Here is a 14,934-nt window from a genome sequence, read left to right on the forward strand (position 1 = left end):
CTCAAGCACAATTTGCACCATGATTTCTCCATTTCCTTAGAATTCCCAAGTTTTTAGCGAAAGCAGGAGCACTAGCAGGGCAGAGCTGCCCCATGACTTGGCTTTCATCTTGTGGCCACGACACTCAATTAACTTGATGCAGGATGCCTCCAGAATTTCCTCCACTTGAGCTTAACTTGACACATATCTTTCCTCAATGACCCTAGTTACTTTGGGACTACTTAGGACTCTGCTATGGATCAATACCTCACCAGTGTTTTTGTAAAGGAATAATCTTTATATTTTAAAGCCATATTTTGGTGGGTTCACAAGGAACCCAGAGACCATCAGTGCTTGAAAGGGAGGAGTCATGCTGCAGTTGCACAACTAACCATATCAGGTAAACAATAATTTTACCAACATTTTGACAGGTGGAAAGATTATTTTAACAAGCTCCCTCTCTCTCGCCTTCATCTGCCCTAGCTGCAACAAAACATGTCTCTCCTACATTGGTCTCTACAGCCACAGCAGGTGCTGCAGCTTTCCAACAGTCTGATTTCACCCCAAAAGGCGCACCCCTTTATTGTCTCTTGGGATAGACAGATGCCAACAACTGCAATAATGATGTGGTTCCTGCTAGCTCTCCAAAGTAAGCAACTGATGCTGGTTTCCTTATTGGTCAGTGCCAAGTTCTTCCAGAACAAGCAAGGTCTTAAAAGCCAATGCAATTCAGCCTAGGTGTACACAAATGTCTCTAGTCAAGATCAAAAGAAATGTACCGCTCATTGCTAAGTCTGCAGTGAAAACATGGCCAGAACAGTTGTTCACATTCATGTGTGTACAGGCACACTAGCAGATCTTGTAACACCTACTAAACTCCTATAATTGCCCACGAGTTTAAAAAGCAGGCAGGATGGGCATGTATATGCAAAAGGAAGATATACACCGCTACTAGACACATATGCATGTATGGCATTGCAGGCAGGCAAGATTATGGTGGTAGCAATTAATTATTTACAGCAGACGAAGCCGTTCCTGTTGAAGTGATGAGCTACGCACAGTGGGCTGAAGTTCTTTAAGTTCCTGATTGGTTAATATAATGCATAATGTATAACACAATGCAATGAAGTAATGTGGTATGTAATTAGAGATGCCATAAAACTCTTGTGTCTTGGCTGGCCATAACTGTTTGCATCCTGCAAGCCAGGCACATAAATATTTTGCCCAGACTAGGACCGATATTTCATGGGATATGGTTTTTTATTCAGGGGTGCTCTAACCCTTTCACTGATGTGTACTCAAAGTATCCTTCCAGTCTTCTTTCGGCATATTTCATGACTAGCTGTCAGGAAGTGCCACAGCAATTTCGGCAACATAAAAGTTTATGTATAATTCCTCCCCTGCTTTTTATGCCCCCCCCCAACACCAAAATAGAAAGTTTTATTGATAATGTACCCATTTACAAAGTGAGCACTTACAGTTTTCCAGATATCGCCCATGCATTCCAGACACCACCAGAATCAAGGAAGGGTTTGAAAAGAAGCTGTAAGCCATGATACAGAACACTGGAGCCTGCGGAGATCTGCACTACCCCCCTCATTTGGCCTTCCTCAGAAGGAAAACCAAAAAGAAAAGACCAAATTTGCCAAAGACTGAAGAGTTATTTCCTCTTCCAGCCCTCCTCTCTTCCCATGTCGGGGCAGCAGCACTTACCTGACCACCTGTCACGTACTCACTGGGGAGTACCAGGAAGAAGAGGTGGCAGGAAGGTCATCATGGTGTGATCGCACTGGCAGAGCCAATCCAGGGCTCCTACTAGTGTGTTTGCACCACCAAGTCCTAGCCCCTCCCACTGTCACTCCCAGTGCACCACGGCATCATGGGTGGCTAAAGGTCAGGTAAACGCTTTCAACCACTGTTGCATCTATCTCTTATCAATACCACAAAATGCCTCTTACGTTTCAACAGAGAAGACAGTGGCAAGATATTCCAGCTAATTATTGGACAATGGCGAAAGGTTCCGAAGACCCATAAATGGAGGAAATTGCATCATTATCATAGTGATTGCTACTGGTTTTTCAGGGATTAAATTATAGCGGTTTGGAACCCATACAAAGCTGCTAGCTAGAGATCAGGTGCCTGTGATCCCATTTCCCCCAGGTTTTTTCCAGGGCCATCTCTAAAGACGCACATCCTCCTTGTGGTCAAATAGCAAGAATGTCACTCTTCTCCCCAGAACTTGCTGATCTCCTGATGATCCCTCACAATTTCAAGCTCCGGAAGTCACTAAGGTAACTGCTGATCCTTGATTGCCCAGATAAGACGCCAGCCAACACAGCGGCATCCAGGTCTCTAGCGCCATCATGTGGCAACTCCCCAAAGACCACACTACATTTATTTAAATGTAAGATTTCTTAACCTGCCCTTCACCACAAGGTTACAATGCAATATGCAAGTTATAAAAACAAGCAAAATAATTTTAAAACAAGTAAGACAGTAAAAACAAGCAAACCATAACAACAGAGATTCAACAAAAGCAGTGGGCCCCACAAAGCAAAGTAGAATAAGTGTCAATGGCCAGGCTAAAGTTATGGCGTGGAAGATCCAAACTAGATTGAAGAAACAGTTCAGTCCTTCAATTGGCATTATTTCCCTAGTTAAAAACCAACACCGTTCCAAAGCTTGCCAACCATCTCCAAAGTATCTGAAAGAACCAGATTTTATAGTTTGACAACTGGACCATATTATACATCTATAATTTTATGGAATAAACCAGGTGTGGGTTTGTTGTTGTTGTTGTTGTTGCTTTGTTTTTTTGAAGTACAGCAGAGGGTTTAATTTAGCCTCCTAATGAACTGGTGCCCAGACCTGCCTGGCTTCAACCTAAAACCTGCCATACAGCTATGTTCTCTACCTCCTGACCCACCCAGACCCACCTAGTGTCCACTCAAAACCCACCCCTGCATTTACCCACTGACCAGGTATTTTTAAAATCCCTGACCTGGCTAATTATCCAAGGCTAGTGCTGGGTGTTGCGTGGTGAGCCCCCCCGCCCCAGTGGAAATAAAGACACATAACACAATTATTTAAGGTTAATTGGTTAAACATGGTCACAACTTTATTGGTTACAGGTGATGAGCGGTATTGGCTTAGGCATTGGTCCTAACAGACTATTCGGCTTCAGCCCATCCGCTTGAAGTCCAGGAAGGGTTAACCACCAGAAGGGAGTCCTGCTGATGCATATCAACTAGGAATTCCCCGGGGTCACCGCTCGGGGGTGTGCCTTAGGCTCTCACCTCCATAGGCTTCGGAAGGGCCACACCCCACGGAATCCTTTATCGGACTACCCTTCAATATGCGGGGGAGGTGATGGCGCTTCCTCCCCCCTTCCATCTACATAATAATACCAATGCCTAACCGCCAATACCAAGGAAGTTGTGACAATTTGCCACGAGGTAGGCAAAAAACCAAGTGGCTGGTGCCAATTTGCCAAGTGGAAAAAAACTCCTACCAGGACCCTTAACGGTGACCAACTAAGGTCCCTAGCAAGGTCAAAGACGAAAACCTTAAAAGGCGGGAGGGTGGGAAACCGGAGCAGCTGGAGGCGGCAAAAGAGGGAGATCCCCGGCCGCGCCTGCACTAAATAGGGCAGGCCCTGCCTCCCGAGCCTGCCGATTGGCTGTCCAGGGGATGACGGGGCCAGGGATTCCCTCAATCAGGCAGAGGCTGAGAGCCAGCCACCGCGCGCGTGGTGGGGGCATGCAGCCCGCAACACCACCTCCTCCTCTTAAGGCGGAAGTGGCTCTATCGATATATCGTCCAAAACCAGTTTGAAGTCTATATCGTGATATCGGTTTCATAATTTTTGGCCTGGCAATATATCGTGAATTGTGGGGTGGGTTTGTGTTTGTTATGCAAAAAATCATGACACAGGGAAAACCGCGAAGCCAGCCAGTGCCTCTACATACATCATGATATATTGGTATATCACAATGTTTAGCTGGTGATATATCGCAATGTTGAAAACCAGATATTGCCCAGCCCCAGACCTGAGACAGAGAAAGGACTGTCCCATTCCTTGGATGCCTGCCCTTTATAACTAGGAATGCCCAATGTTGAACCTGGGATCTTCATCATCCAAAGATTGTGCTCCGTCGCACCTCCCTCCCCAAAAGAGAGGACAGCCCTGCTCTCCACCTAGGTAGCATTTAAATGTTTCTGGGTTTGACTGACACATTGGATAAGAAGCTTTATTCGTAATGCACAGAAATACATGTGGATGATTTCACCCAGGAAAGCAGTTCAAACATGGGAAGCACGGTGCCACAGGCACTGTTTGTCCTGGAGAATGACGTACATCTCCATTGTTTGAGGAAAGGGCAGGGCCAATCAGGTGCCTTGTATTATTAAAATTGTGTTCCCTCATTTGCTCATTACGTAGGCTATTCTCTGCTTACGTATTTCACCAGGCTAAATAGATGCACTTACATTGCAAAGGCACACTGACCTTGAAAAAGGTTCCCCAGTCACAAAAACAAAATAAAAATAAAAAGGGGTATAGAAAAGAACCATATCAAACAAAGTCAGTTTAACTGGGATTCTCTGGCTAAAATAGAAGAAATATGAGATACGTGCCTGACAGAAGCAATAATTATAATGCATTATTAACAAAGCTCTGGTTTCATCATTAACAGTGCTCATGTTTCCACAAAAGATCACACTTTAACCATGCCCAAACCTGCACTGAAGACAGTCCTCACTGAACATCAAAATTATATATATTTCAAGAGCTGGAAGCACCAAGCTGATGACTAGCAGGACAAAGGTTCTCAGTAAAACGGCCATTATTTATTTATTTGGGAAGCTTTCTGCACTCAACATCCAGTTTTTGTTTTTGTAGCAAATATTTATTCAAACAACCCTATGAGCATGGTTAAAATAATACATATACTATGTATTTAAATTTTGTTTTCTATCCCACCTTCCCTCCAAGGAGTTGAGGGTGGCATACATGGTTTCCCTCCCCTCCCCATTTTATCCTCACAACAACCCTGTGAGGGAGGTCAGGGCTAAGAGACAGTGGCTGGCCCAAGGGCACCCAGTGAGATTCATAGCAGAGCAGGGATAAGAACCCTGGTCTCCCAGGCCCTAGTCTGACACTCTAACCACTACACCACCACTGGATCTTAAATGAATAAAATAATAAATACATGGTAGCACTTAACAGTACACACACTGAACTTAATGAAAATGACTAAGTTAGGCACCTTAATTCTGAGTTCAACATAGTTGAATACCACTCAGATCTGTAAGCTCTTTGGAGCAGAAACCTATATTCTCTTTCTCTCTGGATGGATGGATGGATGGATGTAGTGTCACACATACCAAAGATGCTGAATAAAGAACCTCCCCATTTAAACAAAAACCACAAATATTTAAGCTCTTCTGCCCTCTGAAGAACCTATTTGCTCTCCCGCATTCAACGTTTGTCGTCACATACTCCTTTGCCCATTCCTGCATGCAAACTGTTAGCCCTTTGCCTATTGAACATGTGAAATAAGTGGCTAATGGGAGCAGCAGTGGTATTCTATAACCCTACTTGTGGCGTGTGTCAGAAACTTCAGTTAAGATGATCAACTCCAGCAGGGGAAATTTATAATCCCATTTAGAGATGAAAAACTAAGGTGGAGTGTCACGTGCTTCGGACTTTACAAAAGCTTGCCATTCAGCAGAGAATTGAATGCAGCCCCTTCATGTTTGATTTCTACACGCTCTTTAGCAGATCGCACTGATTCAAATTGCACATTGATGAGGTCTCATTAATTTGGCTCTTTGTGAGCAACGAAAGGACGCATAAAGACTTAAAGACCATCTCAGACCACAGTCTAAATACAATACAAGGTGCAGCTGGCTCTCTGCAGAGCCGTTAGCAGACTTCTCCAAGCCACAGGCGAGAGCAATTTTTCATGCGTGTCTAGATGGGTGGGTGGAAATCATGACCTTAACCGCACACGAATTGCTCTGGTCACACAACGTGACCAGAGGTAAATTCTCAACATCCGTCTAGCTGTAGCCTGCCTCAAATTTGCATGTGATCAGGACTCATGCACATAAGTAGCATTACTGACATGACATCACAGTGGAAAGGGGCAGGGGCTACTTCCTAGCACTGAGTTCATTGTATGCAATCCTCTGTTGGGTCTGGCAGGTGAGTGACTCAAACTATAACCCTCTAACTCAAATATCCCTCCAACTCATTCCACAGTTTCTTGTGGACAAAGCTGTGTGTCCTCCCTCATCTGCCAACTGGCCTGGTTTGGGCATGAGGTGGGTACAAGGTTGGAAGGCAAGATAAATGTAAAAGGAAACAAGAGCTGAATTCAGAGAGTCTGAGAAACGCTATCTAGACAAGCACCTTATATCTTTTGGCTAAACAAGGACAAAGCTTTCTATTCCTTGATTTAAATACTGCTATTAGTTTTCTACAAATAATTTGCTATGGCCTATCTAAAATGTAACATAGTATACATGCTGTTGCATCCGTACATATGTCAGTGGAAACAGAAGGAACATCTGAAACCGGCAACAAAACAAAACAAAACAAAACAAGCCACTAAAACTTTCCATTTTGCAACCATATTATCAGCTATAGCAGAAGACGAATCCTTTATGTAATGATTGTGCTTTCTCTCTTTTTGGGATGATGGAGGGGTGTGTGCGTGTGTGTGTGAAATTAGAATTCATCCATAGCTAACTCAATTGGCAGAATAAACAGATTATGTTGCAATCCATGCACAAGTGACTTACGCTCGACTGCTTTTGGGACCGCCACGGAAAATGCTTCAGAAACTACAACAGGTGCAAAATGTGGAGTGGGGCAGCCAAAACAGGCGAGTGGATACAGCTGGGGTGTGGTCCACAGCCCGCCTGAGTATGTAAGAACAGGCACCAATGTGGATGGCAGGGTCAACCTGTGGCAGCGCTGTCCCCAAAGGGAGAGACACCAAATGGGATTTCCCTCCCCCCTTTGGGTTCACACTTCAGTAAGTTTCCCGTGTGCCCACCCTGCCTGTCAGGATATGAAATTGTAGGCTTTGCACTGTGGGCAATAAGCCTGTGACCTTTACCCAGGGTGAGAGCCTGTCTTCTGTCTGGCAATGTGAGGTACATAATACAGCTGTGACCCTATTTGCCCAGCTGCATATAGTCACGGTGGTGCTAGGATTTGTCTTGGTGGGCAGGTAGCAGGAAGCTGCAAAGGTGCTGCCCCCGTTTCAGTGGTGGTAGGCAAGAAAGGTAAAGTCTGAATGGAGGGGCTGACCACAATCTGAGGCCCGGGGAGGGAGTCTTGTTAGAATAAAGTTATAAACTCAAACGACAGAGCCGCTGGTCCCTGGAAGGGCCCCTGGGCTGAATTAGCTCTCTGAGGCCCTGGGGAAGTGTACCCAGCTGCCCCCACTACACAGGCCTGCCTAAATGTCCCTTCAACTCTCCTGTGTCCCCAGAAGTTGCAGGTAGTTTATCTATTGCGTGTGAATGTGCACAGATTATATAATTTCAAGTATGCCACGTATTTGGGTCTCCGTTCCGTGAGAACTATCTGCACTAGCTTAGATCAGCAACATTTTATACATCCTCATTTATATTTGGTCTTAACTTGAAAAAGCTAAAGCCATCAGTAAATATCAGGACAGGAAGGCTTTGAACTCTTCCCTCCTACATGCAGTCATCGCACAGCTGCTTGCAGGTTACCGTTGACAATTTCCTGTGTAGGGCAAACTGCATGCCACCTCCCCTGCAGAAATAAAAGACCCAACTTGTTCTTAACTGCTGATGGAAACACTGTCATATTTTCCACGAGTCGAGCTTGGAACCATTACTGAACTAACATTCTCACATTTTTCCATATTTTAGCAAAAAAACTTTAGTAAACAGCTGCAACCAGAAACAACCAAGGGTTCCTGTCACTGTTCTTTCACTGCACAATGTGGGTATTTTTTTTTTCCATATTGGAAGCCCAGTTCTGATGAATACAAAAATCTGAACAGGACCCAACTGTCCAGGTTTAGCTGCGCAGACACTTTTACGAGCTGCACAATAACTTGTACAGTTTGGAACGGCATACTTCTAGGAAAAGATTGCTTCCTGTAGATTGCTCAGCTGTGTCTTTTTTGGATGAAATTCAATGAAGTTCATGACTTGCAGTCAAGTTATGTTTGCCAGTCAAACTGCTAAAACTGAATGCACACAGAAAAACAAACACACATACACACCAGTGTTTGCCACCTTATTTATTGTCTCCCTTGAAATACCCTCTCTCTCTCTCTCTCTCTCTCTCATTCAGCTATACCATGTGGCCAAGATGGCCACTCAGTGCATTGCATGGCTTTTTGGCAAAAACAAGTGGAACAGTATACCTCATCAGCCCATGTATGCTTGTTCCACTGATGCTTAGTTCAAAACAGCACACCACCATCTGGCGAAAGCTGCTAACATGGATCCGAGTTTGCTTGCCAGCTCGGAACATATTCAGCCTCTGAACTAGATGGCAAAGTACTAATGGATCAAAACGAAGACACGATACAGGACACAGGATTGTCACCGTGCAATGAACTCTGAGACTGCAAATGTTAGTGAGGCAAGCATGCACTTAAAAGTACAAAGTGAGTTAGCTCCCAGTAGAGCGTTCAGTAATTATATCATTTGAAATGTGACTTACAGGGTAGCAACAATCATCATATGCTGCTGCTGCTGCACTCGTGATTCAGAGCAGGAGGACAGAAGGGCTCTCACTCTGGAATTTGTCCCAAGAACAGTCACTCCTGTTACTTGACTTAAATCTTGAGGTCCGTAATTCAAAGTATTGTATTGCCAAGACGTTTAGCAGTGGGAACGCTGCGGCAGCAGGGGTTCCACAGAACAATAATAATTCAGTCCCCACCCAGGGAGCTTGCAATCTACATTAGACAGATATGACTAGGGCAAAGGCCAGGGAATCAACAATGAGGAGTGAGAAAAGGAGTGTCAAATAGCAAGGGAAGGGCAGGTGAGGTGAGGCCATTACAGTTCAGGAAAGGCCTTTGGCATGCTTGGACCAGCTGTTCTCTCCCTGGGCTGCGTTCCAGGGACAGCCGCTGCAATCAACACTGCATTCTAGAAGAAATTGCTGGTTGGGGCTCCACTTCTAGGTTCAGATGTTGACTCTGTAGCTCTGTTAAAGAGATACTGGGTAAGCTGACAGTGCTGGCTCTCACAACATTGAACAGCAGGCTCAAGGTGCACGCATTTAGCAAGATACCCTCTTCGGAAGTCCGTCACCCAAGCCTCCTGGTTCAAACAGCAAACTGAGCAATGCTCCCCTGCAAGTGAATCTGCTGCTCTTAAAGATGAAACCCTTACTCACACCCCTGACATACTCATATGCAGGTCAGCCTCTGACTGGCTTCAAGGGCATTGCATCTCAAAAACTTGCCAAGAATAAGATTCAAACACTTATGGTTCTTTCAGGAAAGAATGTTAGCTATTTCTAGAGACAGAAGTGCTTCTAGATATTGGGATCAGAAGCTCACCTAGTGATCACACTGTGCCTAGTGATCACAGTGACTTTTCTCAGTAGGTCTTGCCCCAATGAGGCAGTTGTCAGGACTGAAGTTCCCTGCTTTCCACCACTTTCTAAGGCTCCTACTCCCTCAGGTCCTTCCCCAGCAACCTGAGACTCCGTTGTCTAGTGTCTCTTTGCTCCACCCTCTTCATACCTCTTTGGGTTCTGGGAGACCAGGGAGGAGGAGAGCTAGTCATTGCAGGAGGTGGAGACTCCCTGGATTCTTCAGCAGCCTGCCTCCACTCTGCTTCTGCCTCAGAGTCTGAATTGCTCTCTGCCACAGCCTCTTCCTGTTCACTATACCATTACCACTTCAGCTTCTGACATCTCCTACCAGTCGGTACCCTCTTCTCCCTCTGATCACTCATCACTGTCCCACTACCAACCCCCCAGCTCTAAGCTTTCTTCCCTTGGGGGTTTGCTTGGGGGTTCCCCAGCTGATGCCTCCCACCACTCCTCTGCATCCAGCCAGTCCATGACAAACAATCTGGACCCTTCTGATACATCAGTGGTGGCCAAACTTGGCCCTCCAGCTATTTTTGGACTACAACTCCCATCATCCCTAGCTAACAGGGCCAGTCATCAGGGATGATGGGAATTGTAGTCCCAAAACAGCTGGGGGGCCAAGTTTGGCCACCACTGCGATGCATATTATTTAATACTTATTATTAAAGACTGAAAATAAAGCTGTGACGGGAACCATCACAACCAATCAAAACAAACAAGCTGGAACGAACACACACACACACACACTTTCCACACATATTGTTTAATTGCAATTTAAGCCTGTCAAGAAAACTGGAAGTGCACTGCTTGAAGCTGGAGAGACAACTGGAAAAATTATCCTGCAGCGGTAGGCAGAGATATAATGAAAGGAGGTGGGAGTGGTCCGCCCAAAACACAGCTTGAGTAAACAAATACCGTTCAGGAGTGTTTTAAGACCAGTTCAGAAGAGAGACATATTTCTCTTCAGGTTTTCCATGGATTGACGTTTGTTCCAATTCAGCAGTAAAAGGTGGGTTTCCTCAAGGAAAACAGCAGGTCAAAAGAAAACACCTCTCAGCTGCATGATGAGAGATCAATACAAAATATTAGAACTCACAGGACAAATGAAACCGTGAATGGGCCCTAAATGGGAGAGTGGGGATCTTAAGCTCATTTACATGGAAATAAGTTCCGCTGAGATCAACAGGACATGCTTCCAAACTAATGTGGTTACAAACAGGGTGTCAGGCAATTTATACACACAGCAGAATTTTGGATTGCTCTATTTACTATTGTACGAGGAAAGAGGACTGAGTAAACATAGTACTCTTAATGGTTTAGTGTCAAGACAGAATTTCTCCTTCAGACTATCCTTGTCTGTCTGCATTTTACTTTCAAAACTAGAAGTCACAGTGCCAAAAGGATTTCAAGGACTGTCTCCAAATACACAGAATATTAATGCCCTGCAAGCACTCAGAATGCTTCCTCACATTGAAAGCTGAAATATATGCAACAGAAACACAGATGACTTATTATTTCCCCCTAAAATTTGTTTAAACATTTTTTTATCACGGCCTCATCCTAAGAAACCCTGGGAAAATAAACCACTTGCAGCACAAGTCCCCAGCACTTCAAAGTTGAATGAAGAAAGGCTGGCATGGTCAGATGTCTAAGCAGCAAACAGTAGTGCTCATAGGTTTGGGAAAAGGTATGGTTACAGACATATTTGGAATGTATATCCCAGGTCTGGGAAACCTATGGCCATCCAGATGTTGCTGGGTTGGGTTAGTGGGAGTTGCAGCCACACAGCATTTGTAGGGCCACAGATGCTCCACCCTCTTGCTCTTCATTCTGGAAAGCAGCAAACACTATAGACAGAAGGCAAGCAGGATTTCCTAGTCTATGAATCACTGGAGGATCGCCAGAAAGATGCTTGTAAGCATTAGGCAAGGCTAGTCAACCAAAGCAGAAATGTATCTGCAGAGTGAGCTCCACAACGCTCTGGATCACAGACTCTTCTGACCTACTGAGTTATGCAAACCAGAATGATCAGACACCAAGAACTACAGTGGTACCTCGGGGTTAAGTACTTAATTCGTTCCGGAGGTCTGTTCTTAACCTGAAACTGTTCTTAACCTGAAGCACCACTTTAGCTAATGGGGCCTCCTGCTGCTGCCACGCTGCCAGAGCATGATTTCTGTTCTCAACCTGAAGCAAAGTTCTTAACCCAAGGTACTACTTCTGGGTTAGCGGAATCTGTAACCTGAAGTGTATGTAACCTGAAGTGTATATAACCCGAGGTACCACTGTAATGCCAAGGCCTACATATTACCTTGATGGTGTCTGTGTGTCTATGGCTTCTTTGCACTGCAAGGAACATTGTTAAGGATTCTACCCACATGCCTACATAGTCAACAGCTTCATCCCAAACAGATGTCAGGCACTTGTCTGCAGAGACACCACATTCAAAATGCAGGTCTCGGGAGAATCAAGTGACATCCCCCCCCCAATAAACTGCGTACAGTGGTGCCTCGCAAGACGAAATTAATTCGTTCCGCAAGTTTTTTCTTCTTGCGAGTTTTTCGTCTTGCGAAGCACGGTTTCCCATAGGAATGCATTGAAAATCAATTAATGCGTTCCTATGGAAACCGCTTGCCAGGCTGGCGGTGCGGAGAAGGGCTTTTCTCCCCACCGCAAGCCTTCAGGACAGGTACGGGAACAGAGGGGAAGGGGCGCAGCACTTCTCCTCTGTTCCCGGGGCTTGCGGTGGGAGGAGGGTTTTTCCTCCCCACCGCCAACATTCAGAACAGCATTCTGAATGTTGGCGGTGGGAAGGAAAACCCTCCTCCCACCGCAAGTCTTCAGGACAGCCATCCGAAGGCTGGCGCGGGGAGAAGGTCTTTCCGCCCCACCGCCAGCCTTCAGAGCAGCCTTCCGAAGCCTGGCGGTGGGGCGGAAAGCCCTCCTCCCGCCGCCAGCCTTCGGAGGAGGTCCGAGGACAGTGGGGAAGAGGCGCTGCGCTTCCCCGCTGTCCCGGAGATTTCCCTATGGGCTTTCGTCTTGCGAAGGAAGCCCATAGGGAAATTCGTTTTGCGAAGCGCCTCCAAAACGGAAAACCCTTTCGTCTAGCGGGTTTTCCGTCTTGCGAGGCGTTCGTCTTGCGGGGCACCACTGTATGAGTCAACGTTCTCTAATACAAACCAATCCCTATATATACAAAAAATATCACAGCAGGGACAAGGTTTCTCTTCCAATCTGAAGTAGCATAAAAACTTTACCTCCGACAAATATATGAAACGGCTCTTAGTTTTCTTGCCCGAAATGAAAACTAGAATCTGTTTTCGGTTGGGGGGTGGGGTGGGGAGGACAATCACTACCACTGTCTCACTTATAGAAGATCTTTTGCTCACAGGTTCAAGGCAGCAGGAGGTTTGCCTGCACTCTCTGAACCTACTAAAGGAAATGAGCTTCTCTTCTTCACGTGCAGCACTGAAATTAGGCCAAGGCCTTTGAAGACACTCATTTTCCCCTCCCCGCCTGCTCACTGAAAAAATTGTTACATAGATCTATAAACTGCCCTACAAATTGCTCTATAGATCTATAAACTACCCCGCAAACATTAAACATTTGCTTTTCATAGCAGCAGCACCAGCATAACCTAAATTAAGACCACCAATAATGTGCACCTAAAAATCCAACCACATGCATGTCTCTTATATTGGGAATAGATAGATAGATAGATGATAGATAGATAGATAGATAGATAGATAGATAGATAGATAGATAGATAGATGATAGATAGATAGATAGATAGATAGATAGACAGACGATAGATAGATAGATAGATAGATAGATAGATAGATAGATAGATAGATAGATGATAGATAGATGATAGATAGATAGATAGATAGATAGATAGATAGACAGACAGATAGATCAAGCACACTCATTATCACTGATAGTCTTTTAAAGATACAAAAGCTCTATCTACATGAGCCTCAATTCACAGAAGGATCATAAACTCCAACGCTAATGAAAGCTAAAAGCCCTATTTTAAAACACCACTTAAAAGGAACTGATGAAACTCTTTAACAGGCTGCATCATAGGAAAGGGCATGTTTTCCCTACGGACCGCTTGTCCCAATGCTGAGAGGTAGCCATTCATTCTGATGGCTTCCTATTTAAGTCCCTGCTGACCCCTCTCTCTGCGCTGTTTCAGTAAGTTAGAATTGGCTGGGCCTGGACTACATTCCTCAAGAGACAAACGAAAAGCGCCCCATGCCGTTGTTTACATTTTTAAATGGCAAGTGCTCACTCAGTGATATTGTGTGCATATGGCATGTGCATTCTCTTAGAACATGGAGCACTCTCTGAAGTTCTGGGAGAAGAGGAGAGATGCTGCCTCTTGTTATCTTTTTCAGACAATCGCTACAGAAGCACAGGACAGGATGTTATGCCTAGATAGGATGTTATCTTGCTTCCTCCCCAGGCACTCCATTCTTTCCCCTCAGCATGCTTGGTCCTGCCTCTTCCCCACTTGATGCCTAACAAAAACTATTTGGCCAGACTCCAAGATTTGCCGGGGGGGGGGGTGAGCAGGCTGACGTATTATATTAGACCATCTTAAGCAGTGAGAGTAAGAGAGGGAGAGAAAGTGCAAGCTTTGGGGCTTTACAAAGAACTTTGGCAAACATATGTTTCTACTTAGGAGAAGAAAAACTTTCCATTGTGGTTGCTTTAGCCTGTGGTCTACAGGTTTTATTCTCTAAGGTCTTGTAAGGTAACACACCCCACAAACTTTGGAAGCAATATTTTGATGTTTTTACTGGTTATCCACCAGAAGCGAACAGCACACTGGAGATAACTTTGGTCCCTTTCTGCACAGAAGTGAGTGGAGTGAGATGCAAATGGGCGTGAATGCAGAGCCAGTTTCCCCCCAAATCACAGCAGTGTGTTAAAAATCAGCCTAGCGGATGCTGCATTTGTGCTGGAGAAATCCAGACACACACACAAGATTCAGAGGGAAATAAAATATTTTCTTAAAGGCTGTAATGTTATTCTACATAATACAGTTCAAATAATTTTAAATAAGTTTTTATATGTGGTTAACTTTTAAAAAATCATTTCTAGCAGCTGTAATTCTAATTCAAATGTTACACTGGCTACATTTTCTAAATGACCTTTGCTGGGAACTGGATGGAAGGAGTACATTCCTGTTGATTCGCTCAGCAGCATAGGATACCTTTGACCACAATATGCTTCTGGACTGACTGGTATGGGATTAGCAGGAATTGCTCTGCGATAGCTCCAGTCCTTCCTTGAGGGATGGTTCCAGGAAGTGATACTGGGAACTCCTGCTCAGTGCCTTA

General features: G+C 44.9%; 1 protein-coding gene across 5 annotated transcripts in view; it reads right to left on the reverse strand.

Moving 5' to 3' along the window:
- HIVEP2 (HIVEP zinc finger 2) overlaps positions 1–14,934 on the reverse strand; it is a 136,375-nt gene that overhangs the window by 27,432 nt on the left and 94,009 nt on the right. Inside the window, exon 4 of one of the 5 annotated variants that reach the window (XM_081186263.1) lies at positions 6,787–6,828. The exons of the other annotated variants lie outside the window; for them this stretch is intronic. The gene's annotated coding sequence lies outside the window, so the exon portion shown is untranslated. The remainder of the gene's footprint in view (positions 1–6,786; positions 6,829–14,934) is intronic. 5 annotated transcript variants of the gene reach the window in all.

Source organism: Podarcis bocagei (genome assembly GCF_964188305.1).
Source record: "Podarcis bocagei genome assembly, chromosome: 3".
NCBI lineage: Eukaryota > Metazoa > Chordata > Lepidosauria > Squamata > Lacertidae > Podarcis > Podarcis bocagei.